Raw genomic sequence first — 27,433 nt, forward strand, 5'->3', positions numbered from 1 at the left:
AACTGGTTAAACAGGTTCCAGAGCCTGCCTTCAGAGAAAGAAAGAAAGAAAAAAAAAAAAACAGTTAATTGGCAGAGACCTCCTGGTCTTCTCTGTTTTTGCCCCTTAATGGAGCAAAAGCCTTCAGATGCTCTGTCTCTTTTCATAAAAAGGTCATTGGGGGGAGGAGTGGCTGCACACGAAATACCTGAAAATCATCCACGACCTTAGTCACAGGTGGCAGTGACAGAAGCATGGGAGAGAGGGACCCCCTCTTCCATTACAGTTTCTCCTCATCTGCGGACGCCTAGGTAAAAGGAGAAACCTCTGTTAAGGTGACCAATTTTCCCTTGTTTCCCTTTTCTTACATGGGGAATCAAGGTTCAAGGATCCAGGAAGGATCCCTCCCCTTGCCTGCTCATTAAAACATTGGAAAGATCTTGATCCAGAAAGTCTTCAGCCAAAGCAATTCAAATTTTACTGCACCCAGAGAATCTTCGGGGAGATGAGGAAAGATGGTCAGAAGGAGGGAACATTAATTACAATACCATTCTTCAGTTAGACATGATGTGTAAAAAGGAGGGAACATGGACCTGAGTTCCATATGTTAAGCTGTTCTTTTTCCTAAGAGACCACCCAAAATGGCTGAATAAATACAGGCTCTATACCCAGACCATGGTAACCCTTTAAAAAAGTCCCCAAACTCCCTTGAACCAAAGCACCCATCTGATGCTCCATCAGCTTCCTATCTTTCCCCTTACCCAGCTACCTCACACACCAGACATCATCCCACAGGACTGTACCTGCTCCAGTTAATTCCTGGAGGAGATAGGGCTCACGTTCCTTTTAGAGGGAGTGAACTTAAAGAAATAGAAAAGGACTTAGGAAATTACACAGAAAACCCAGATCAGTACATCCAGGCATTTACAGAAGTCAGCTAAAACATTGATCTGAGCTGGAAAGATGCAGTGCTATTGGTATCTCAGACCTTTAATGCTCTGGAGAGACATCAGGTACAAGATCAGGCAGTCAAAGATGGAGACGATTATCACTTAGATAAAAGTGGCCGTACAGGCCTGTCTCAGACAGGGCCTTCACAGGAGGAGGAGGGGGAGGGAGAAGATAGACAAAGACACTGGATACCTAAAAGGGAACCTCGATTCCCAATTCCAATAGGATATCAGGCAGTACCTAGGTATGAAACTAAGTGGGACCCTGAAAATAACAAGGATGAATGGAGCCATAACCACCTCATCCACTACATTCTTGAGGGTCTAAGGAGAGCCAAGGTAAAACCTCTCAATGACTCCCAAGTCACAGATGTATAGCAAGGACCCATAGAACCCCAGCAGCTATCCTACAGAGACTTAAGGATGCTTTACAAAAGCATACCAGCATTGGCCAGAGTCCAAGGAAGAGGAGATCATCCTAAAAGATAAATTTCTAACACAGTTCAAAACTGGTGGCTGAAGGGAGCAGAGATCTAGACTAATTGGTCCATGTAGCCACATCCGTATACTATAATACTAGAAAAAGAAAAGAAGGACCTGGAAAAGGAAATGAGAAATTATACACAGCAGGAGGCTCTAATCTCAGCACTCAGAGAGACTTCCCTGGGGCAAAGTCCAAACCCCAAACAAGGACATGCTTTCAATGCAGACAGGCAGGCCATTTTAGGAGGGAGTGCCCCCCAGAGAAAACTACCTCTGGGTCCCTGTTCCATTTGTCGGGGAAAACATTGGAAGGCACACTGTCCCCGGTTCCCAGGGGACCCGCGGCCAGAGCCTCCACCCAATGACGGGTCCCTGGGCTTCCCATACAGGCTACCGTGACCACCATAAAAGCAGGGGAGTCCCGGGTTTTCCTCACTATGGAAAAGCACAAAGTCAGCCTCCTTATTGATACTGGAGCCAGCATCTCAGCAATTCCTTTCTCTGCCAGACCCAGGTCCTCCAAGAAAATTACTGTTTGAGGCATATCAGGCCAGCCTCTAGAATGATACTTTGATCAGCCTTTAGCCTCCTCCTGGGGAGATTTCCATGTGTTACTCTTTTTTAATTGTTCCAGAAATCACTACTCTACTGCTAGGGTGAGACCTTCTACCTAAATTTGGTATACAGTTCCTTTTACCCTCAGGAGAGCACTTTTGCTTGCCCCAAATAAAGGAACAAGGAGACCCCACAGTGTGGACAGATGGACACACTGTGGGATGGGCACAAACAGCTGTCCAAGTCCCAATTCATCTCAGGGACCCCTCCTGGTTTCCACATCAAAAACAATATCCTTTAAAGCCAGAAAGTAGAGGAGGGGATAATTCCCATAATTAAAGACTTAAAGAGACAGGGATTGCTAATGGAATGTTCCAGCCCATATAATACTCCTATTCTCGGTGTCAGGAACAGACCTAACAAATGGAGGCTAGTCCAGGATCTCTGCCTGATCAAGGAAGCATTAGTGCTTCTCCACCCTGTCCCTATGTGCTTTTAGCCCAAACACCTCCAGGTACTGCTTAGTACTCTGTCCTGGACTTAAGGATACCTTTTTCAGCATTCCCTTACAACTTGAAAGTCAACCTCTTTGACTTTCAGGACCCGACAAGAAAGTCTGGACAGGTCACCTGGACTGTCCTCCCATAGGGATTCAGAGACAGCCCACAGCTCTTTGGGTTGGCTCTAACCCTAGACTTGGCAGAGTTGCAATATCCACAAGCTCCTCTGCTACAATATGTAGATGACCTCCTGCTCTGTGGACCGACTGAGCCTGCCATTTCACGAGCCACTGAATCTTTACTAAACTTCTTAGCAGATAGAGGATATAAACTCTCTAAAGCAAAATCCCAATTGTGTCAGTCTAGGGTTCCATATTTAGGTCTTGTCCTGGAGAAAGAAATGAGGGGCCTAGGAGAAATAGAATCTGTCCAATTCTGATGTTTCCCCTACCTAAAACTCTAAAGTAATTGAGGGCATTTTGGAGGTGGAGGGTCACAGAATACTGTAGAATTTGTATCCTGGGATATGCAGACCTAGCCAGGCCCTTATATCAACTCCTTAAGGAAGCACAGAAGGATCCCCAGCCCTTAACTGCATGGGATGACAAGTCAGAAAATGCATTCCACCAGTTAAAAAGGTCCTTATGACAGCTCTAGCCGTGGGTCTTCCGGTTGAGGACAAGTTTCAGTTATATGTCTATGAAAACAGAGGACTGGCCTTGGATATGGTGACTCAGCTCCGGGGCATCCCTCCCCAGTCAGTAGGCTACTTAAGCAAAGAGTTAGATCAGACAGCCAAGGGCTGCAACAGGCTAAGTGGCTCTGGGAGCAATCTCTTGAAAGTCAGGTTTCTACACAGCTGTGGGACTAAATAAAATCCTGGCTCCCCTCCAGGACTTGGTTCCCACCCTTTCTGGGGCCTATAGTTGCCATTCTCTTCCTTTTTAAACTTACTTGTCAAGTTTGTTTCTTCTCACCTAGAACCCATCAAACTACAAATGCCTCTGGTGGAGATGCAAAGGACCTACTATCGCAATCCCTTCAACAATCCCTCTCGTGGTCAGCCCTGATGCTGTGGGCCCCTTCATCTCCCCCTGTCAGCAGGAAGCAGGTACTGAAGAGACTTCGCTGTCCCTATCCATAACAGCAGTTAGGGTGACCATTGAGAGGGGTGATTGAAGGACAGACTGCAGGAGGACCCAAACGGTGATAAGTGGTCAAGGAGACTCTGCTCCTTCCCAGGAAACTTCTGTCTGCACCTGAGGCACATCTCTACCCTCAGGCAATATTCAAAAAGGCTATAAAAACCCCATCCCCAACCTAAGCCATGGGCCCACCAGGTTCCAGGTCCCCCTGCAATCCCATCATGCAGTCTTTCTCTTCTCTTCTCTACAAAGAAAATCTCCCCGACCTCTGTTGCTGGAGTCTGCCTTTGCTTTCATTCTCAGAGTGGGCTCAAGAACCCTGAGCACCTGAAATTCTTGTGCATGTCATCTGCATATCAGAACCTAAGAAAAATTCTACTCTTGATGGGACTAGCAACTTTGGCATAACTTACAATGTTTGTAATCATGATACAACTCAGGACTAACATCACACTTTTCTAAGTAACTTTATTTTATGCCATTATGACTTGCACTGTAATTATTCTACTTTATTCTTTTTGCAGTTACCTTCCTTTACTGTATGTTATTAGTTTCCCCTAAAGGGATGCTTGATTTGGACTATGATGCACTTTATCATGTGAGTAGATGTGGGGCTGAAAGATTGGGAAGTGAAAGGTGAGTAAAATGATTTCAAATTACTAAAAAATTTGACCTGAGGCAGGCGCTGATGGCCCATACCTGTAATCCTAGCTACTCAGGAGGCAGAGATCAGGAGGATCATGGTTAGAAGCCAGCACAGGCAAATAGTCTGTGAGACCCTCTCTCAAAAAAAAAAACAACCCATGGCTGGTGGAGTGGCTCAAGGTGAAGACCCTAAGTTCAGGTCTTACAACAGCCAAAAAAAAGAAAAAAAAAAATCTGACCTGGAAGTTATAGATCAGGCAGCTTTGTTGTTCTAGAAGCACAGTCAACTAGAAAATAAAAAGCCTACAAAGATATCACAGTGAGGTGGGGGCATGGCTCAAGTGGTAGAGCTCCTGCTTAGCAAGTACTAGGCTCTGAGTTCAAACAACTGACAAAAAAAGGTGTTACAAAATACATGACTATGAGGGTTTTTTGTTGTTGTTGTTGTCTTTTCTTCTTTGGGGCTGGGATTGAACTCAGGGCTTCGCGCATGGTCGACAAGCACTGTACCACCGAGCTACATCCCAGCCCAACTATGAAATTTTAAGCAGTCTTAAAAGTAATGGTTGCTAGCTTTATAAAAATGATTATGATTATGAATCTATTTAGACAGATTTTATTTCAAGACAGTGGTAAAGTCAAATGTGCTTACAAGTTTGGATAATCTTTGGGATTGAACCAACAAAAGCAAGCTTGCATGACAAAGAGAGAGAACATCCATTGAGCACCCACCACACTGAGGTCAAGTTCAAGGAAAAATCGTGATTGCACAGTGAACAGCACACCAATCAAAATAAACACCAGCTTCTAAAATGTTCTTTAAACTTATAATGGGTGGGTTTAACTGAAAGAACGAAGACTGGGGGGTTTTGAGTGAAGCAGACTGGGAATGAACCTCAGTTCTGACTTTCACTGGCCATGTGTTTTGTAGAAGTTACTTTGTAATCTTCATTCTCAGCTTTCTCACCTCTAAAGTGAGAACGGTTAAATAAAGTACCATAGGACATTAGAGTGTGACTCAGTAAAAGTGAGCACCTTCTTTTTTGCCCCAGATAAACTTTTTCCAGTAAGATAAAGTGTTACATTACATATATAACATACACGCATACATATATACATATACATGTATAACATGTGCTTGGGGTGGGAAGTGAGTATTCAGGGAAAGACTTTTGGAGGAGGAATATTTCACTGAGTCTTCCTCTATGAGCAGGAAGGAAGTCACCAGGCAGGTCAGAGGAAGAAGAGCAACCCAAGCAAAATAGGGGCAGGGGAGTAAAGGAGAATGATGGAGGGGGTGAAGGTAACTAAGATATATTGTAAGCACTTTTGTAAATGCTACAATGTACCTTCAGTACAACAATAATATGATAATAAAGAATTAAAAAAGGAAGCATGGAAATGAGAAAGGTGGGCAGAGGCAGAGCAGGAAATCCTGTAGGATCTGAGGTGGCAGTACTAAGAACTGCAGCAACTCTGAGAACTAATGCTATTGAGTGAGACAGCTGGTATTGAATTTATTAACAAAAAATAATAGCTAATCTTTGTTGAGTACTTACTATGTGCTTGGTGCTAGACCAGAATTTTGCCTGTATTATGGGCATTGTAAAGATGAACTGAGTTAGTAAATACTTAGAACACTGCTTAGTACATTACTTTTTCTAGAAATTAGAAGTTGAGATAGGAATCATAGTTACTTCTCATTTGTGAGAAGTTAGGATTTGTGGGACATGAGGCTCCCAGTGAAGCAGGACTGCTGATTGAGGAGTGGGAGCACCACTTCATATATATACACTTCACTTGTATAACTTCAAGCACTGCTCATCCATGCTACGGGAGGTGCTGGGACATCAGAGAGCTAGCACTGAGATAGGTGGGATGATAAAGTAGAGGGCAAGGGAATTTAGAGATTGGCAAAGATATAAAGTATCAGATTCTGATTCTAAACCAAGAAGAAAGTAAAATAGAGACGGCTAATAGTTTAGGAAAAGATATACTGAAATATAAAAGTTCTATGAGGCAGAAACTTCTGTTCTGTGATGTTCACTGCTAGGTATTCCAAGTTCCTAGAGCAGTGTCTGGTAGAATTGGTATGCTTGTGGCTTTGAATGTAAACCCTTCCTTCTACTAACAGAAGAGTAGGGCAAGTAACCTAAACTAAAAACCAGTGGAAACAAAGCACAGGATGCATGCAAGTTTCTGTATTTATAAGCCAGAAAATCACAAATAATAACAAATTCCAGCAGAGTGTGACCATGAAGAATGGGACCCTCCTTTTTTAGTACTAAGTTCTCTGAGGAATGCAAACAGCAAATGGTCTTTGATGATGATAGAAACTAACATGTGCCAAACTCTATTCTAAGCCCTTTCTACTAGTTCATTTAATCCTCACAATAACTTTCTATTAAAGTATATTACTCTTCCTGATTTATAGGTAAGGGAAGCACAGAGAGGTTAGTTGACATGTCAACACTCACACAGCTAGTTAGTGGAGTTGGGGTTGACAATTAGGCACTCAGCTCCCAGATCTATGCTGTTTTGTAAACACAAGAAATGTATTAGAACCCCTAAAGCTGATTTCTTACACATGAATGAGCACATCTTTGGTGCAACAGTATTTTGAACTGATACAAATAATCAATCAATAATGAAATACAAGAGATATCTCACTTATACACAAGGAAACCTTCAACTGATGGCAACTATGATGAACGAATTTTTATGTATAGCAGGAAAAACTTTGCTTTTTACCCTCCGTTTCCCGTATCTAAATTAGGAAGAAAAACCTGCAGACTTACTGTTATTAGCACTGAGCCACGTTTTCCCCATTGTTTTTGTGAGCATCTTTGAATTTCCTTGGGCTCAATGAAAGTAAGTGCTTCATTGAGAGGAATGACATAGCTGGGTACTGAGAATTCTGTCATATCAAACTGAGAGGTATTAATTCTTCACACTAAAGAAACATATCCTAACTTTAGCTCTCTAAATAAAAAAAAACACTGTGCATAATTTAAAACCATGTCTCATTGCTTATGGTCAGCTACAAGTGTAATATTTTCAAATTTGTGAAGGATCAAGTAAAAATGATAAAGCATTTTTCAAATAGAAATGTCTTTCCTTCCTTCTTTTTTTTTTTTTTTTTTTTTTGCAGTTCTGGGGTTTGAACTCAGGGCTTTCACCTTGGGCCATTCCACCAGCCCTTTTTTCTGTGGTGGTTTTTTTCAAGATAGGATCTCATGAACTATTTGTCCAGGCTAAGGTATTACAGTGTCAAGAACTTCCAAGTCAGCTTCAGCAAGATGGCTTGAACTCCTTGCTTCATTTCTTGTGCCACTTACCTTAACTAGAATGTACGAGGAGCCCTTATGAGGCTTGAAATCTGAGAAGTACGTAATAACACAAAACCTCACTTCTTCCTTTGGCTTATATAGCACCTTGTCTGTTTGAATGAAGACAGACATTCTCTTGCTCTCAAATGATAAGCGTGTGCTATTAGAGAATAAAATCTCATCGTGGGTCCGTCCTGTTACCCTCAGCTCATAAATCTCATCTGCACTGAGGTAGCTGGGGGGAAAAGAGATCAGACAGATCAGGGTCTTGCCGTTTTACCTCAAAAATGTTTTAATTACAAGTTAGAGTAGAAAATTTAGATATATAGTGTTATCAAAAGTAATTGCAAAGCTGAAAATTTGGCCCTTCTGGGCAACAAAGTTAAACAATTTGTCTTCCTTCTTTTAGCATCCTGCAGTTTGCTCTCCAGTTATATCACAGGATTCCTGGAAAAGAGGACACACACCCCGAAGCATCTCTGTCAGTGCAGTCACCTTGCCATTTCCTATTCCAAGTGCAAATCTGTCCTCACTAACAGTTACTGGGGGTCAGACTGTCTACCATCCCTCAACATTCTTTCCTACACTTGCCGTGTTTGGGACAGTCAGTCCAAGAAAGGCACAATTGCTATATCCTCTCTCAGGCTCTCCTTTGCAGGGCACTCTCTTCCTGGATCTTGTTCATCATGTGTTGTGCTCTTCATAAGCATGGTGATGCTGCTAATTTTACTGCTATTATTCATAAAAGAATTGTGTCTTCTGCCATTAAAAACCAGAAGCCATATTAAACAATTTACCTGTGTTGTGTCATTTTCCCTCCCAACAATCTCTCAGGTGGATGCTTCTACAAAACCATTTCACAAACAAGGAAGCAAGGCCTAGAGTTAGGGAAGTTAGTCCAGGGTACCAGCCCACATTCAAACCCAACATCAGCTATACTACTCTAATAAGAACCTTGATGTGATTTTAAAATACATCCGAAAAATCTATGACCTCCCTCCCTTCAACGATGGAGACCAGACTGGGTGCACTGGTTCACATCTGTAATCCTAACTACTAGGGAGGTACAGATGGGGAGGATCATGGTTCTAAGTCAGCCCAAGCAAAAAGTTAGTGAAACTATCTCAACCAATAGCTGGGCAAGATGGCGCACCACTGTCATTCCAACTACATGAGACATGTAAATAGGAGGATCTCAGTCCAGGCTGGTCCAGATATCCCAAAAATAATTAATGCAATGAGGGGCATGACTCAAATGGTAGCATGCCTGCCTAGCAAGTACAGGGCTCTGAGTCAATCCCCAGTACTGCTAAAAAAGAAGAAAGAAACAAGAAAAAGATGGAGCCTAATTTCCCAGACTGGGTGACTTATTTCTAAAACCTAGAATGAAGAATACCTCTGCCTTGTTCAATCCTTCCCCTCCTCTCCTCTCCCCTCCACTACTCTCTCTCTCTCTCTCTCTCTGCTCAGAGGGGAAGCCAAATGTCATGAGGACTCTGCAGAACTGTGCAGAGGCCCTCAGGGGAGGAACTGAGGCCTTCCACCCACAGTACCACCTATTTGAACTTGGAGAATGAACTGCCTCACGGAAGATCTCCAGACCTGGATGACATCTTCACTGTGAGCTCACGATATCCTACATCAGAAATGCCCACATATAGCTGGGCACCAGTGGTTCATGCCTATAATCCTAGCTACTGAAGAGGCAGAGATCAAGAAGATATCAGTTTAAAGCCAGCCCCAGGTAAATAGTTCACAAGACCCTAGCTCAAAAAAACCCAACACAAAAAAAGGTCTGGTGGAGTAACTCAAGTGGTAGAGCACCTGCCCAGCAAGCATGAGGCCCTGAGTTCAAATGTCAGTTCCACCAAAAAATAAATAAATAAATAAATAGAAATCTTCTATGTACCAAGTCATCCTAAGTACTGGGCTACAACATGAACCAATGACCTGTGCCCTTCTGGAGCTGAGAGTCTAGCCTGAAAGCTGCATTTTTATTTCTATTGTCTCACGATATTTCAATCTTCTGGTACTTTGAATCAGGTGCCTTTAAGTATAAGCAGGAAAATTCACATGCCAGGAACCAACCTATCATATGCTTATAAAAGGCACAGACTTTTAAATATTTCATGTCTGCAAATACAGTATTTGCTGGGATTGCTCTTTAGGATTTGGATATAGTCTGATCATCTACTGGTACAGAGGCCCCAGAGCAGGTGATAGACTGAAGGCTAATGTCAAACTAGTGATACACAGGCTTACAAACCACAGGAAGGTCAAAGAGTCAGAGAATGAGAATGAACAAAATGGGGCCCAAAACACTTTCTTCTGTCCCCCCCTCCATTCCCCTCAGGAGCTGACACTGACTGAAGGGAGATGTTACTAACCATCATTCTGCTCCTTTTGGTACCTTAACTAAATTGATACAGTTTGTTTCAGCTTCCCCCACTAGAAACCCTATCTCCCTATATGTAAAATTCAGTCTTTGGGTTTCCTCAAAGACTCAGTGCTAATCCCAGGGCTGGGAAATCAGAGCGGCACATGAGCCTTGGTGAATCCACCACCTGGGTATCTCTGTGAGGCATGGGCATCATGACTTCTCTCAGGGTGTCGCTGGGGACTCGGGGTGGTGCTCCAGAGTCCTGAGCATCACTACATACGTTGGTTCGCCACTGTTAACAATGGGGCACGTAATGAGAACAACTGGGGAAACTACTGGGGAATTTGAGCAGTGTGTGTGGGAGTCTCTGTGTGCCAGATTTAGGATGGATTATAGCCTGCTTCCCCAGCAGAGTGGGTGCTCTGAGTGATGGAGACTCCTGCATCTCTGCTTATCACCTCACGTGACTTCTACTTTCTTGGGGCCATGCTTAATGCAAAGTGTCTCCCAGAACTGATAATATTGCAGTCCCCTCACAAAAGACAAAGATTTGGGACTCCTATTCCTTGACCTGGGGGCAAAGGGCTGGAGGAAGGTGCAGTTCTCACAACTGGAGACTGTCTGGCAACAGAACAGGTCTGGAAGTTGACAATAGTAGAGGCCTTGATCAACAAAATGTCAGCCTTGGAGTTGGGCATGTTGATTCTCAGTTATGCTAGGTCTATTTTGTATAGACATAAATGCAAATTCTCTAAGCAGATGATAGTTCCCTGCCCAGGGAACATAATGGAGGATCTCAGAAAGATACTTGCTCCACAGTAAATAGGATTACTTCTTTTTTTTTCTTTTTGTGGTACTGGGATTTGAACTCAGGGCCTACACCTTGAGCCATGCCATCAGTCCTTTTCTGTGAAGGGTTTTCTTGAGATAGGGTCTCTCAGAAATATTTGCCCAGGCTGGCTTTGAATCATGATCCTCCTGATCTCTGCTTCCTGAGTAGCTAGGATTACAGGCGTGAGCCACTGGTGCCCAACAGGATTACTTATTCTAATCTGAGCTACTTCACTTTTTCTGAAAGATTTATTGCTTTAGGGAAACTGAGACAGTAAATGGTATTTATCTTTACTTCATGAAAAATGGCAGTTACTAAAAGTAATGGAAAGACCGGGGTATAGCTCAAGGGTAGTGGCGTGCTTTGCATGCCCAAGGCCGGGTTCCATGCCCAGCACCACAAAACAAAACTGTAAAAATAATGAAAGACAAATTTTTTAAATAAAATCTGAAATTTAAGTTGACAGTTTCTATCAAAAATATATTAGTAGTTGTACTTAAATTATTTTTGAGATAGGGTCTCACTCTGTTACCAGGCACATAACAATGAGGTTATGTTACCCAGGCTGGTCTCAAATTTCCAATCCTCCAGCTCAGCTTCTCTTATAGTGCCTACAGGGTTACAGGCACATGCCACCATGCCCAGATAAAAGACATTAAAAAAAATTCTAATTAAATAAAACCACTCCCTCATTTTAACTTGGATTGTTTTAGAAAAAAAATGAATTTCCCATTATGTTTTGTATGAAAAATAATCCTCATATTAAGTATCAGTTATGGTTTTTCTTTCACTCCCCTTGAGGACTACTTGTTTCAAGATTAAAATCATGACTAAAGCAGGCAAAGCACATTCATTTTAATAAAGTCTTGAAGTACTCATGTTTTACAGTAAAAAGTCACAAAGTCCAAACAAAGTAATTTAAAATATATTTACAAGCATCAGAATGCAAGTGTACTTTAAAAATTGGGTCTACTTTAATTGAAAACTCACGGATATACAGAATCTTCTCTTTTTTCCAACTGTCATCAAATTTTCCCATACATGTTATGACTAAGTATTTTAAATGTGCTTTACTAAGCAGGCATGGTGGCAAATGCCTGTAATCCCAGCACTGGGGAGACTAAGGCAGGAGGACCTTGAGTTAGAGGCCATGCTGGGTTATATAGTGAGACACTACCTCAAAAGAAAAAAAAGAAAAGAAACACAAAGAGAGAGAGGGTGCTAAACCACAGCACAAACTACTGCCCAAGTGCAGATGTCTGGGCCAGAATCTACTGTTTTAGGTTATATAAATGCAATCTAATCTTTTATTGTCATAAAGATGATAGGGGTTTTTCCCCATTTCTGCCTGTTATGCCTTTTTCTTCCTGCCACTGTTGGTTGCTAACAGCAGTATATTTCTTAGTAAGGAACATACAAACATATTATATTAGAAACTTAATATAGTATTAAAAACTTATGGCATATTAAGTAATTCTTATATAACACTGTTTGGGTCACGATATTTTCTAGGAACTCCCAAGATGAAAGTGATAACCTTCAAGAGGAAAAGTAAACCTGGCTCATGAGGTAATGCTGATCCTACGTAAGTGTGTAATACATCAAGGCCAAATTCATTAGTAATGCATTCTCAGAGAAACTCTGGATGCTGTAGTCTACACTATCATACATTAAACCTGTAAAGCTCCAAAACAAAGCACAGCAATAAAAACATAAACTTCTACAGGAAGTAGGATGAGCTCACAAACAACCTTAATAATCAGGTTTGATAACCCTTGACAAAGTAATAACCCCTTCCATTTCTCTAGTAAAGTTTATATCTCGTTTCATTCAGGGGCATCCATATGAGAGAGAGCTAGGACCTTTATCCACTTTTAAAGGGCTGGGGCTATGGTGAGGTTGAGTGAAGCACTTGTTGCAGGGGCAAAAAAAAAACAAAACAAACAATTCAATAATCAAGAAAATGATATTTTAATACAATATTTTAGCATACCAAAATTAAGGCACAAAATTATCTGACTCATAAAAGTCAAAACTTTAAACAAAGACAGGACCAGTATTACTGACTTGTCTTTCTCCCTCTAACTGGGAAAAGTGCTGAACATCACACTGCCCTTTTTGAAGACAACGAAACTAAGAAACAGAGCTAATTATACATTCAAGACTACAAAGTCCATTAAGGCAGAAACAGATGGAGCACATCAAGTGCTCTATTTTACAAGAGGAAAATCCCTGCTGGGTGTGTGAAGAACCAATCTACCTCAAGTACTATTCTGAAGTAATTCTTAATATTGTAAAATAATTCTTAAATATTCTGAACTGAACTCAAGCCAAACTTACAAGAGATACAAACTGATATAAAGGCCAATAAAAATTATTTAGTTCACTAATACAAGATATTTCTGAAATCATTTTTAAAATTTTTATTAGCAAAAATTAATTTTACAAGGGGTTTCATTGTGGAATTTACATACATGCATATAATGTGCTTTGATCAAATTCATCCTATGGATATTCCTCTTTCTTTTGTTTTGTGGTACTGGGCTTTTGGCGTGATGTTTGGTAGGCACGCGCTTTAACACCTGAGCCACTTTGCCAGCCCAGACTATTTCTTAACTCACTTTCCTCCTTCCCCTCCTTTTTAAACTGCATTTAGTGGGTTTCACTGTGCTGCTGTCATACATACATACAATGTACTTCGATTATATTCACTCCATCACCCTCTTTTCTTCTCCCCTCTCCCCTCCTCCTGCTGGTTTACCCCACCAAAACAGTCTCCCTTTTACATCATGTCTTTATTATTGTATTATTATATCTAGAATCTGCATCTGAGTAAAACATGAAATATTTGCCTTTCTGAACTTGGCTTAACTTGCTCAACATAATGTTCTCCAGTGAAATCGATTTTTAAATTTTTTATTATCATATTATTATACTGGGAGTATATTATGACATTTACCAAAGTTCTTACAATATATCATGGTTGAATTCACCCCCTCCACCATTCTCCTTTATTCCTCTCCTCCCATTCCTGGAATAGTTTCAACAGGTCTCATTTTTCCATTTGCATACGTAATATTTCCACCATATTCACCCTCCTACACCCTTTCCTTATATCCTCCCCCACTTCCACTGGTGCCAACCCCCAGAAAGGACCTGTTTTATCTTCCTGTTCTTCATTTTTAGACAAAAAAAAGCATTATTTTTTAAAAATAGTTATTCAGGGAGTTTCACTGTGACATTTCTATGTATATATGTATTATAATCTGAATTGAAACCAAATTATTTAAATGGATACATACTGACAGAAAAGTGTCTTGAAGGAGCCTAAAAGGATAACAGAAAAGAAAATAGATTTTTTTTATATTTTGAATGCTACATAATTGAATGCTAACAACACAAAACTTACAATACTCTTCTAATACTCTTTTAGATGTAGATGAAATCATCAGTCAAACCAAAACAATTTTATTAGTGCCCTGAATACCCTAGAAATTTACACATATCCTCATGCCAAAGAATTAAGGATCAAGATTAAAAGGAGCTGGCTGGTGGCTTATGCCTGAAATCCTAGGTACTTGGGAAGCTGAGATCAGAAGGATCACAGTTCAAGGCCAGCTCAGGCAAATCATTCATCAGACTCCAACTCCAAAATAACCAGGGAAAAATGGCTGGAGGCATGGCTCAAACGGTAGAGTGCCTGCTTTGCAAGCATGAAGCCCTGAGTTCCAAACCTAGTCCCACAAAACAAAACAAAAAAAGAAAGAAAGAAAATGATTAAAAGAATACCAGTGAGTAAGCAGAAAATACCAGCAAGTTCTGCTTCTCTTGGCCATAATCAATTATTTTGTCATGGTTGCCCCGTTCTTGTTTTGCTATGTAAGGTTATTCACACTCGAAGGACACTTCATGGAGTATAACAGAGAACCTGAGGTTGGGGGGATCTTTTGTTACTGTTGTTTTCCTTTGTGAGTGTGGTACAGGGACTGAACCCAGTCCTTTGTGCTGCTAAGCATGAGCTCTTCCACTGAGCTACACCCCAGCAAGTTTTTTTTTTAATTTGCAATGTTCTCATATCCTGGTGATAAAGGAAGGCAAGAAAGGCATCAGTCACGTTGGGATGAGCTGGGATTCATTACTGGCCCAAGACAGCAGGATGGTGGACTTTTTCTCATGTCCACTTTCCAAATGTAAGACTGCTAATTTAGCTCCTGCTAATTTCTCATTGTATCCCTTTACTTCCAAGTTAAAAATTTTAAGAGGACTTATCCAAAGTCCCCATCAGAGGTGGTACAGGCCCTCCATGCCCTCATTTATTTAAGAAGTTTTTTTTTTTTTTTTGGCATCACTGGAGTTTGAACTCAGGGCCTCATGCATACTAGGCAGGTGTTCTTATCACTTTAACCACTCTGCAAGCTCATTCAAGAACTATTTTTATTAAGAGTACCCCCCAATGAACATGGCCAACACATTCCCTCTCCTCTGGGAAGCTGCATATGTCTACCATATGAGAGCAGAGAGGCATGAGAACATCACACAGTACAGGGTGGGAGTGACCAGTAGCCTCTGAAATCAGGCCACATTGGTTCTATCATGAATTTGCCACATTATCCCTGAAAGCCTATTCAGTATGATTATGGCAAAAAACATTTCAAAATCTTAGCAAAGATATGAACATCCAAATACAGGAGGAATTTAGAACCGCCAAAAGCCATGACTAGAATAGAAACTCCCCCACATCACATTAGAGTAGAAAATCAATACTTTAGAACAAAGACTATCAAAAGCTGCAAGAGAAAAACACCAATTTACTTACAAAGGCAAACTCATTGGAATTGTATCATACTTCTCAGCAGAAACCCTAAAAGCCAGGAAAATGTGGGCTGATGTATTTCAAGCCCTGAGAGTAAATAACTGCCAACCAACATTGCTATATCAAGCAAATTTATCCTTTAAAATCAATAGAGAAATAAAGATAAGTTGTGCTTTCCAAGATAAGCACAACTAAAGTATGATGATCAATAAACCAGTATTGCAGAAGATACTTTCCATAATCCATCTATGAGATATAATGATTGTGTACTGAACATTGGTACACCTAGTTTCATAAAACAAACACTACTGGACAAGTATGTATAGATACAGTAAGAATGTATCTATACATTCAATATGATATATCATAGATATATATAGATTTCAATGTATCACTCTCGGGCTGGCAGAGTGGCTCAAGTGAGCACCCGCCTCATAAGCATGAGGCCCTGAGTTCAAACCCCAATACCACCAAAAAGAAAAAAAAAAGTCTTCAAGCAACATACCACTCTCATCAACAATCATCAGAAAAAAAAAATCAGCACAGAAATGTCAAAGTTACACTGCACCATTGATCAAATGGACTTAACAGGCATCTACAGAATATTCCATACAACAGCTACATTCTTCTTATAAGCCTATGAACTTTTTCCAAAATAATTCATATTTTAGACCACAAACCAAGTCTTAACAAATACCCCAAAATTAAATAAGTAATTCCATGCGTATTATCAGATCACAAATGAAATAAACTTAAAATCCTTTAAGTACCATGCGCTAACTGATTGCGCCACTAGAGCTCCTAACATTAAAATCAAAAGCAAAAGAAATTACAAAAATTATACAAAAAATGGAGATTAAACAATACACTTCTGAATGATCAATGGGTCATTGACTAAATCAGGGAAGAAATTAAAATAGTCCTATAACAAAATAAAAGCACAACTTGCCAGAACCTCTGGGATACAGCAAAGTCAGTTCTAAGAGGGAAGTTTAAGCTACGTGTTTCTGCATTTAAAAATCAGAGAGATCTCAAATAAATAACCTAATGATGTACCTCAAGTACAAGCCAAACTCAAAAGTAGTAGATGAAAGTAATAATAAAGATAAAGGCATAAGTTAAAGAAATGGAGACTAAATGAACAAAACAATTGAAGAAACATAGAGTAGACTCTTTGAAGAGAATGGAGATTGATAAACCCTTAGCTAAAGTAACTAAAAGAAAGACCCAATTTAATAAAACTAGAAAAGAGGGAAATTACAACAGTACAATAGATACCACTGAAATGCATAGTACCATTTGAGAATATTTTGAAAACTGATACTTCAATAAATTTGAAATTTTCTAGGCACATATAACCTAAAAAATTTAACCAAGAGGATCTATACAAACTAAACAGACCTATAATGAGCAATGATATGGAAACCATATTACCAAAAGCCATCTAAAGATTCAAGGAATCCTCATCAAAATTCGAATAACATTCTTCCCAGAAATAGAAAGTACAATCCTAAAATTTACATGGAAACACAAAAAACCCTGAATAGCTGAAGCAATTCTGAGAAAAAGAGTAATGCTAGAAGTATCACAATACCTGATTTCAAATTATACTATACAGAAATAGTAATAAAAACAGAAAATAGTAGTGGCACAAAAAGAGACACACAGACCAAAGGAATAGAATAGGAAACCTGGAAATAAACCTACACAGCTATAGCCATCTAATTCATGACAAAGGTACCAAAAACCATAGGGTGAAGAAAAGTGCCTCTTCAACAATTGGTTTTAGGAAAACTTGATATCCATGTGTAGAAGACTGAAACTAGATCCCTATCTCTCACTCTATACAAAAATCAATTCAAAATGAATCAAAGACCTTAATGTAAGACATAAAACTTTGAAAAAGGGGAAACACTTCAAGATAGAGGCATAGGCAACAACTTTCTGAATAGGACTGGAATAGCTCAGGAAATAATAGTTAAGAGTTGACAGCTGGGATTGTTTAAAACTAAAAGGTTTCTGCATATCAAAGGAAAGAATTACCAGAGTGAAGAGACAGCCTACAGAATGGGAGAAAATCTGTGCAAGCTATTCATGAGACAAGGGATTAATATCCAAAACATATAAAGAGCTAAAAAATTTAAACACCAAAAGAATAAATAAGCCAATCAACAACAGGCAAATGAATTGAACAGACACTTCTCAAAAGAAGTATGAATGGCCAGTAAATACATTAAAAATGTTCAACATTCTTGGCCATAAAGGAAACAGAAATCAAAGCTAGACTGAGAGTCCATCACACTCCAGCCAGAATGGCTATCATCAAAGAAACAAACTATGACACTTATACACTGTTAGTGAAAATACAAATTAGTGCAGCCACTATGGAAATCAGCATGAAGTTTCCTTGAAAACTAAAAATGCAATTACCATATGATCCAGCTGTACTACTCCTAGGTATATACCCAAAGGAATCAAAGTCAGCATGCAAGAGAGATACTTGCACCCCTGTGTTTTAGCAGCACTCTTCACAATAACCAAGTTTAGAATCTTTCTAGGTGCTCATCAACAGATAAATGGATTAAGAAAATACATATATATACATATACATATACATACAATAAGGTATTATTTGGCCATAAAGAAGAATGAAATTATGTCATTTGCAGGAAAATGGATAAAAACTAGGTATCATTATGTTAATAGAATAAGTCAAGCTCAGAAAGAAAAATATCACGTCTTTTTTCTCATATGCAAAATCTAGATTTTAAAAAAAGACATGAAAGTAGAAGGGGGATGACTTGGGATGAAGAAGGGGACCAGAAAGAGGTGTAGGGACAAGAGAAGGTGATGGGGGGGTGAATATGATGTCATATATTATATACATGTATGAAAATGTCACAGTGTAACTCATTATTTTGTACAATTAATATACATTAATATTTAAAAGGATTTTAGCAAGATGGTGGAATAAGAGTTTCCAGTGTTCATTACTTTGCAGAAACATCAATTTAAACAACCATCCACATGAGAATAACTTCACAAGAGCTAAGGAATCCAGATAAGAGATTCTCGTTCCTGAATCAAGCACAGAATTTTAAAAGACCCTGAAGAGAGAGGAAGGACAGTATCACATTACCCACATCACCCCTCCTCCAAGCCCACTCGGCAAACCACAGGACAGGGAGGGAGAGACACCCTCCACCTGTGGGAAGGAGAGTGAAGTGAGAACCTGACTTTGCCATAGACCTCAGCATCATGCCACTCAGTTTACCCCAGGGCCAGGCTGCTCAGAGGCCTCGGGCTCAGTCTCCAAGCCCATCCCAGTAAACGTCAGAACTAAGCTGGCATCAGCAAACTTTTAAGAGTAGGCCCATTTCTAGCATCCCAAGCTCCAGGTATTCCCCAGGTGCCAGGTCAGCCTCCATGAACCCAGGTTTCAAGTCGTTCCCACATTAAGAAAATAATGAAAATCATACAAAAATAAATGAAATATGTACACTAGAAAATGATAGACAATATCAATTAAATTAAGATTTCATTTTTTGAAAAGATAAATAAAACAACAAACCTTTAGTTAGACTAAGGAAAAAAAGAGAAGTCTCAAACAAAACTATAAATGAGAAGACATTACAATGGATACCATAAAAATACAAAGAATCGTAAGAAACTACTATAAAATTTACTTACCAAAAAATTGGGTAACCTAGAAGAAATGGATAAATTCCTAGGAATATATTACATACTAAGACTGAATCATGAAGAAACTCTGAACAGACATAATAACAAGTAAGGAGATTGACACAATAATCTAAAAATTCCCAACAAAAAAAGAGTTCAGGACATGATGGCTTCACTCATGAATTCTACCAGACATTTTGAAGATTAGTGACAAAACTTCTCAAACTTTTCCAAAAATTTGAAGAAGGGGGAGCACTTCCAAACTCATTTCATAAGGACAACTTTACCTTGACAACAAAGCCAGACAAGGACAATAAAAAAAAAAAAAGAAAATTATAGATCAACATCCCTGATGGACACAGATGCAAAAGTCTTCAACAAAATACTAGTGAACTGAATTCAATAGCACCTTAAAGGAATCATATACCACCATCAAATAAGACTTCATCCTGAGTTGCAAGGATGGTTCAACATGAGCAAATTGATAAATGTGACACTGACAGAATGGAAATAACAGAATGAAAAAATATGATCATCTCAATAAACTTAAAAAAAGTATTTGATAAAATTCAACATCTTTTCATAATTAAAAACTCTCAAATTTTTTTTCTTTGCTCTGTAAGCTACATTTTAGCTTCTTGGTGTCTCCTTACGTTTCGTTTAATTATTCATTTCTGGTTTCTGGATGCCTTCTATGTAAACACCAATTTGCCTTAGAAATGAGCTACAAAAAGCTATCCACTGACCACTGACTCCGCCTGTGTATTCCTTTGCCAGAAGAGGCTGGAAGCTAAAACAGGCAACTCTCTAGGCTCCAGTGAGGGAGGCATGGCCATGTGAGGAAGTTCTAGACAACGAGAGGTAAAAAGAAGACTGTGGGGAGCATTCCCTCCTGAGTAGAGATCACACCTCAAGGGAGCCTTCGAACTTGGCTCTTCCATTCATCCTGTCAACATACAGCCATCACACTTTGCAACTCAGAAGACAAAAGCCACCTGAGGAAGAACAGAAAGTTAGAAAGCACTGGATTGCTGAGTGCACAATTAAGCAGCTCCAACAGCCCAGGATGGCTCCAAATGCCCCCTTCTGCATGGGTCCACTTTGTGGGAAGGAACTCATGAGTCAGTGCCAGGCTTTCATGAATGGACCTTTCCCACCCAGACTATCCCATGGGCAAGCCTGGCCAGCTGTGCTGTGATCCTACTGTTGTCCTGAAGCTCTCTGGAGCCATTTCTCTTTCACACCCTGTGCGGTATTTAATAGGAAAGCTAATCTCTCATGTCCTGCCAGCCCCGACAAACACAACACCCCTAAAATCAATGATTCCTACCAAAGTGAAGTCTTCTTGGCATAGGGGCAATTCCTCTGCCTATTCTTAAGTACTTTTTGAGTATGGCACACCCTTCCACAGACATATTTTAGTTACAAGTATCATCCAGATATGCTTCAGGGACTGTCATAAGATTATATTTACCTTCTTGTACTAAAATGTGTTTGCCTGTTGCACAGCTAGCAAATCAGAAATATTGTGCAAAGTATCAAAATAAAAAGAATTTAAAAATATATAATTACATAAGTCTGTAGCTAATATATTTACAAAACAATGAACAAAAAATGGTTTGTAATGGGAACAGACAAAATAGAAATGAATTATGAATTCACTCAGATCCCTGGATTTCTGGTCCCTGCATCACTATCATTGTGACCTTCCTGAGATCTTGGATTCAATTCTTTTTCAGCCACTTGTTGTTTTATTTACTGTTATTTATTTATTTATTTTGGGGATAGTGGGGTTTGAACTCAGGGTCTTGTGCTCCCTAGGCAGGAGCTCTACCACTTGAACCACTCTGCTAGGCCCTATAGTTTTATTTTCTCTGAAACAAAAAAACACTGTCTTCAATTTTCCTTGTACAACATGGTTCATCAAGAACACAACTAAACTATATGGCCATGAGTGCATATATTAAAAGGACAGAAAGATCTCAAATAAAAAACCTAATGCTACATCTCAAAGTCCTAGAAAAACAAGAACAAGCAGGAGAAAAATAATTAAAAATAGGGCTAAAATTAATGAAATAGAGACCAAAAAAACCATATAAAGAATCAATCAAACAAAAAGATGACTCTTTGAAAAAATAAACAAGATTGACAAGCCCCTGGCAAATCTGACTAAAGTGAGGAGGGAAAAGATCCAAAGTACTAAAATCAGAAATGAAAAAGGGAGATAACAAACACTAAGGAAATCCAAGGAATCATCAGAGACTACTTTTAGAACCTCTATTCCAATAATTGGAAAATCTTGAAGAAATGGACAAATTTCTAGATAATTATGACCATCAAAAACTAAACCAAGGGTTATTAACCACCTAAACAGATTTATAACACGTAATGAAATTGAAGCAGCAATAGAGTCTCCCAAAAAAGAAAAGTTCAAGACCTGATGGATTCTCTGCTGAATTCTACCAGACCTTTAAAGAAGAATACCAATACTCCTTAAACTGCCTAACTCATGCTATGAATCCAATATTACACTCATCCCAAAACCAGACAAGTATACATCCAAAAAGGAGAACTACAGGCCAATCTCCTTAATGAACATCAATGCAAAAGTCATCAATAAATTAATGGCAAACTGAATCCAACAACATACCAGAAAGGTCATTTACCATGACCAAGTCAGCTTCATCCCAGGGATGCAGGGATGGTTCAATATATACAAATTATTAAATGTAATACAGCACATTAATCGAAGTAAAGAAAAAAACCACTTGATTATCTCAATAGATGCAGAAAAAGTCTTCGAAAAGATCCAACACCACTTCATGATAAAAGCTCTAAGAAAACTAGGAATAGAAGGAACGTACCTCAACATTATACCTCAAACCTATAGCCAACATCATACTTAACAGGGAAAAACTGAAACCATTTCCCCTAAAGTCAAGGACAAGACAAGGATGCCCACTCTCCCCACTCCTATTCAACATAGTCCTGGAATTTCTAGCCAGAGCAATTAGGCAAGGAGAAGAAATAAAAGGAATACAAGTAGGTAAAGAAACAGTCAAACTACCCCTATGCACAGATGACATGACCATGACCTTATACCTTAAAGACCAAAATAACTCCTAGACACCATAAACAGCTTCAGCAATGTAGCAGGATCCAAAATCAACTTACAAAAATCAGTAGCCTTTCTTTACACCAACAATGAACAAATTGAGAAAGAATATAGGAAAACAATTCTATTTACAATAGCCTCAAAAAAATCAAACACCTAGGAATAAACTTAACAAAGGATGTAAATGACTTCTACAAGGAGAACTACAAACCATTGAAGAAAGAGATCAAAGAACACTACAGAAAGTGGAAAAATCTTCTATGCTCATGGATTGGCAGAATCAACATAGTAAAAATGGCTATACTACCAAAAGCAATCTACATGTTCAATGCAATTCCCATCAAAATCCCAATGACATTCATCACAGTGATTGAAAAAGCTACCCTAAAGTTCATTTGGAAACACAAAAGATCACGAATAGCCAAGGCAATATTGAGCAAAAAGAGCAATGCTGGAGGTATCACAATACCAGACTTCAAACTATACTACAAAGCCATGGCAATAAACAGCATGGTACTAGCACAAAAACAGATATGAAGACCAGTGCAACAGAATAGAAGACCCAGATATGAATCCATGTAGCTATGCCCACCTTATTTTTGACAAAGGTGCCAAAAAACACAATAGAGAAAAGACAGCCTCTTCAACAAATGTTGCTGGGAAAAGTGGTTATCTGCCTGCAGAAAAATGAAACTAGATTCATACCTGTCACTCTATACCAGTATCAACTCAAAAGTGGATTAAGGACCTTAATATCAGACCTAAAACCTTGCAATTAGTACAGGAAAGAGCAGGGAATATGCTGGAAACAAGTATAGGCAAGGACTTCCTCAATAGTGGCCCAGCAACTAAGAGAAAGGATTGAGAAATGGGAATACATGAAATTAAAAAGCTTCTGCAGAACTAAAGAAATGGTCTCTAAACTGAAGAGACTATGCACAGCATGGGAGAAAATGTTTGCTACCTATACATCAGACAAGGGAGTGATAATCAGAATATACAGGAGCTCAAAAAACTAAACTCCCCCAAAAATCAATGAACCAATAAAGAAGTAGGCAGCTGAACTAAACAGAACTTTTGCAAAGGAAGAAATTCAAATGGCCAAAAAACACATGAAAAAATGCTCACCATCCCTGGCCATAAAGGAAATGCAAGTCAAAACCTCACTAAGATTCTACCTCACTCCTATTAGAATAGCTGTCATCAAGAACACCAACAATGGATGTGAGGGTGATCTGGCTGTGACATCTGTCACCCCATTGATCACCAGGGTGATTCGGCTAATCTGGCTGACTAGACTGGTGTCTCCTTCCTCCCTCACCACTCCATGTGCAGTCCTCCCAAAGCTGCATGCTAAGAGGATGACCATCCCCAATAGAGGAGGAACATTCTTTGGTCAAGGACATACGAGTAGCTGCGCTCCCCTGCTAGAACCTCCACACAAGCTCTCAAGAACACCGCCAACAACAAATGTTGGTGAGGATGCTGGAATAAAGGAACCCTCATACACTGCTGGTGGGAATGTAAGCTGATACAACCACTTTGGAAAACAATGTGGAGGCTTCTTAAAAAACTAACCATAGATCTTCCATATGATCCAGTAATACCACTTCTAGGGATATACCAGAAAGAATGCGATTCAAGTTACTACAAAGTCACTTGAATGTTTCTTTCAGCACTATTCATGACAGCCAAGCTATGGAAACAGCCAAGATGCCCCACTACTGATGAATGGATTAAGAAAATGTGGTATTTACACACAATAGAATTTTATTCAGCCACAAAGAAGAATGAAATTTTGTCATTTGTAGGTAAATGGATGGAACTGGAGAACATCATCATAAGTGAAGTTAGCCAGGCTCAGAAGGCCAAAAATCATATGTTCTCCCTCATATGCCAATTACAGACCTAAAACAAATGCAGTAATATTATTGGACACAGGTCACACACTAAAGGGAGATTGCACATGGGAAGAATAGCGAAAAGGAAGAAAACCTAAAATTTGAATGTGGTTGATATGCTCACCGTATAGAAGTATCTTAAACTGGCAGAGGAAACTTTGGGAAGGGGACTAGGTCTGAGCCTGGGAGGGAGAGAAAGCCAGAGGAGCTAAATGTGCACAAATGGTGAGTCTAGAAATGTGTTCAGGATGGCTTCAGAAGTGGGACTGCATGGTTCAGGAAACCACGCCAGGGAATACATACATCAGAATGAATGAAGTAGAGATGAACCAGTTCAGGTTATAATACACACATGCATGGTAAACAACACTAGGAGTCTCTTTGTGTAGCTATCTTTATCCCAAACTTGCAAAAACACTGTCTTTCTTCTTATCACTTATGTTTTCTCTTCAACAAAATTGGAGAACAACAGGGCGGAACATGTTCTGCTTGGAAGTGAAGGGGAGGAGGGAAGGTTGCACAAACAATGTATACACATGTAAGTAAATGTAAAAAACAAAAAAATTTAAATTAAAAAAAACTAAAACATGTATCATGTTTTTCTCATTTACTTTCCTCTATTGCTGCTAGTATTGAAACATAAAATTCTGCTTTTCTCTGGTTGATAAAACATTACACTGTTTTTAAATTACTCGATGGTACAAGACTAGGGATGTTTTCACCATAAACTGCAGAAACTTTTAGAAGTGAGCTTGAGAAACTTGGAATATAACCATTTTCCCTAAAATTTATCTAAAAAATAGTGATTTAGTTAAATTTTACATGCAAAGTACGTTTTGTTGTGCTTCATTCGTTCTGATGTATGTCTTCCCTGGCTTGGTTTGCTGGGCCATGCGGTCCCACTTCTAAACCCACCCTGAACACATTTCTAGATTCACCATTCGTACACATTTAGCTCCTTTGGCTTTCTCTCCCTCCCAGACTCAGCTGTGCCCCAAAGTCACACGGTTGCTGCTTTTGGCTCTTTGCTTTCACAGGTGCTACAGACATGCCTCTGACTCCTACAGGACCACCACCAAATGAGCCTCATGTGTGGTCTTTGGCAGAGAAATGACATTTTCATTTTAGACATGTTAAGAAAGCAAATATTTCTGGGCACCAGTGACTCATGCCTGTAATCCTAGCTACTCAGGAGGATCCTGGCTTGAAGCCAGGCCCAGGAAAATATTCCACAAGACCTTATCTTAAAAAAACCCTTCACAAAAAAATAGGGCTGGTGAGGTAGCTTAAGGCAAAGGCCCTGAGTTCAAGCCCCAGTACCTCAAAAAAAAAAAAAAAAAAAGGAAATATTGAGGATTTCATTTCAGAAACTTCTTTCCATATGCAACTATAATTGCATATTGCCAACCCATGGACCAAGGGGCCATCATCAGGTCCTTTGTTAAGATTTCCTGTCCTAGTCAGGTGCCAGTGGCTCACACCTGCAATCCTATCTACTTGGGAGGCTAAGATGTGAAGGATCACGGTTCCAGGCCAGCCCAAGCAGATAGTTCAAGAGACCCCATCTCTAAAATAACAAGAGCAAAATGGACTGGAGGTATGGCTTAAGCGATAGAGTACCTGCTTTGCAAGTGTGAAGCCCTGAGTTCAAGCCCCAGTCTCACAAAAAAAAAAAAAAAATTCTTGTCCTACATCCTGCCAAGAAAGAAGGAACAAATCATTTCAGGTGGCCTGTATGCCTCCAGGAGTCAGGGAATTTCAGTTCATTGCAAGATCAGGGAACAAACAGGTATCTTGGTCAAAAGTCAAGACATATCCTTTTGTAGAGATAGGATTGCCAAGAGAACAAGAGCCAGAGGTTTCTGCATAAACAGTGGGCCACTTCCTCAGCTATGGCCTTGGTAAAGGACAGAAGAAATGCAATCATCAGGATGGACTTCTGACTGTCCCCTCTCCTTACTATAATGCAGACAGGGCTAGTGGGTGAGCACACCTTGAGCCCATGGGTTGGTACCTTCATTTCTTTTTAACTTAAAAGACTAGGAGTTATGAGCCAGATTGCTAATGCCTATAATCCTAACTATTCAGAAGGCAGAGATCAGGAGAATCACAGTTCAAAGTCAGCCCGGGCAAAGAGTTCCCAAGACCCTATCTTGAAAAAAAAAAACAAAAACACAAAAAAAAATGGCTGGCAAAGTGGCTCAAGCAGTAAAAGCACCTGCCTAACAAGCATGAGACCCTGAGTTCAAACCCCAGTGCCTCCAAAAAGTAAAAAATAAAAAATACTAGGAGTTATGTAAGAAGTTGGACTCTTTCTTAGCTCTTCCATTCCTATTCCTCTCCCTCACTGAATACTGGACATTATCTGGGTGGAAACAGCCATCAGTGTAATTTGATATACATCCTTCCAGTCAATACTTTTACTAGTAAGGTTGAGTATGTTTTCATGTATTATTTGCCAAAATGTTTTCCTCTTCCATAAATTGCTTCATGAAATCTTTTGCCCAGTTTGCCCTAAGTTGTCTTTTTCTTATGATTTGTAGGAAATGTGTATGTTTTAGAATCTAAAATGTTATCTTAACATATGTAATGAGTGTCTTTCTCAATTTCTGGTTTTTGTTATTCTGTCCCCTGTGGTACAGAAGTTTTTAATTATGACAGGCAAATTTATCAAACTTTTCTTTAATGAGCTCTGCTTTATGTCTTCTGTTTTGAAAAAAGCTCTTCCTACCACAAAGTCATAAAGATATTTTTCTATATCTTCATTGAGTAGTCTTAAAGTTTTATTTTCCACATTTAAGTTTTTAATCCATCTAAGATTTGCTATGTATAGTCAGAGAAAGGTATCCAAATTTCTTTTCCATATGAATTCACTGTTCCAACATATATGTGGAAAAAAAATCTATCTTACATTGATTCATATTGCTATCTGTAGCAGAATCATCTGATTTTCTGGATAATTTCCTCTTTTTTCCATAGTAAAGGAATTTCTAGCTGGAACCATGGCACCCAGAACTGACTACCTTTCCCATTCTCATGTGAAGCTTGGGTGTGGTCATTTCTGGCAAATGACTCACTAGTAAAAGTAAAAGTAGTGTGTCCATCTTTCAAGAAATGTCCCCAAA

The 27,433-nt window shown here is 39.4% G+C and overlaps 1 protein-coding gene and 1 long non-coding RNA gene across 9 annotated transcripts in view; one reads left to right on the plus strand and one right to left on the minus strand.

Moving 5' to 3' along the window:
- LOC109686444 (2-oxoisovalerate dehydrogenase subunit beta, mitochondrial-like) overlaps positions 1-27,433 on the plus strand; it is a 140,033-nt gene that overhangs the window by 31,839 nt on the left and 80,761 nt on the right. Inside the window, exons 6-7 of one of the 7 annotated variants that reach the window (XM_074079749.1) lie at positions 3,449-3,578; positions 4,137-13,651. The exons of the other annotated variants lie outside the window; for them this stretch is intronic. The gene's annotated coding sequence lies outside the window, so the exon portion shown is untranslated. Of the gene's footprint in view, positions 1-3,448; positions 3,579-4,136; positions 13,652-27,433 lie in introns of those variants that run through there. 7 annotated transcript variants of the gene reach the window in all.
- Positions 1-27,433, minus strand: part of LOC141424916 (uncharacterized) — a 43,478-nt gene that overhangs the window by 1,828 nt on the left and 14,217 nt on the right. The window contains exon 4 of one of the 2 annotated variants that reach the window (XR_012449866.1): positions 188-286. The exons of the other annotated variant lie outside the window; for it this stretch is intronic. This is a non-coding gene — a long non-coding RNA (uncharacterized lncRNA). The remainder of the gene's footprint in view (positions 1-187; positions 287-27,433) is intronic. 2 annotated transcript variants of the gene reach the window in all.

This window comes from Castor canadensis, chromosome 1 (genome assembly GCF_047511655.1).
Source record: "Castor canadensis chromosome 1, mCasCan1.hap1v2, whole genome shotgun sequence".
Classification (NCBI taxonomy): Eukaryota; Metazoa; Chordata; class Mammalia; order Rodentia; family Castoridae; genus Castor; species Castor canadensis.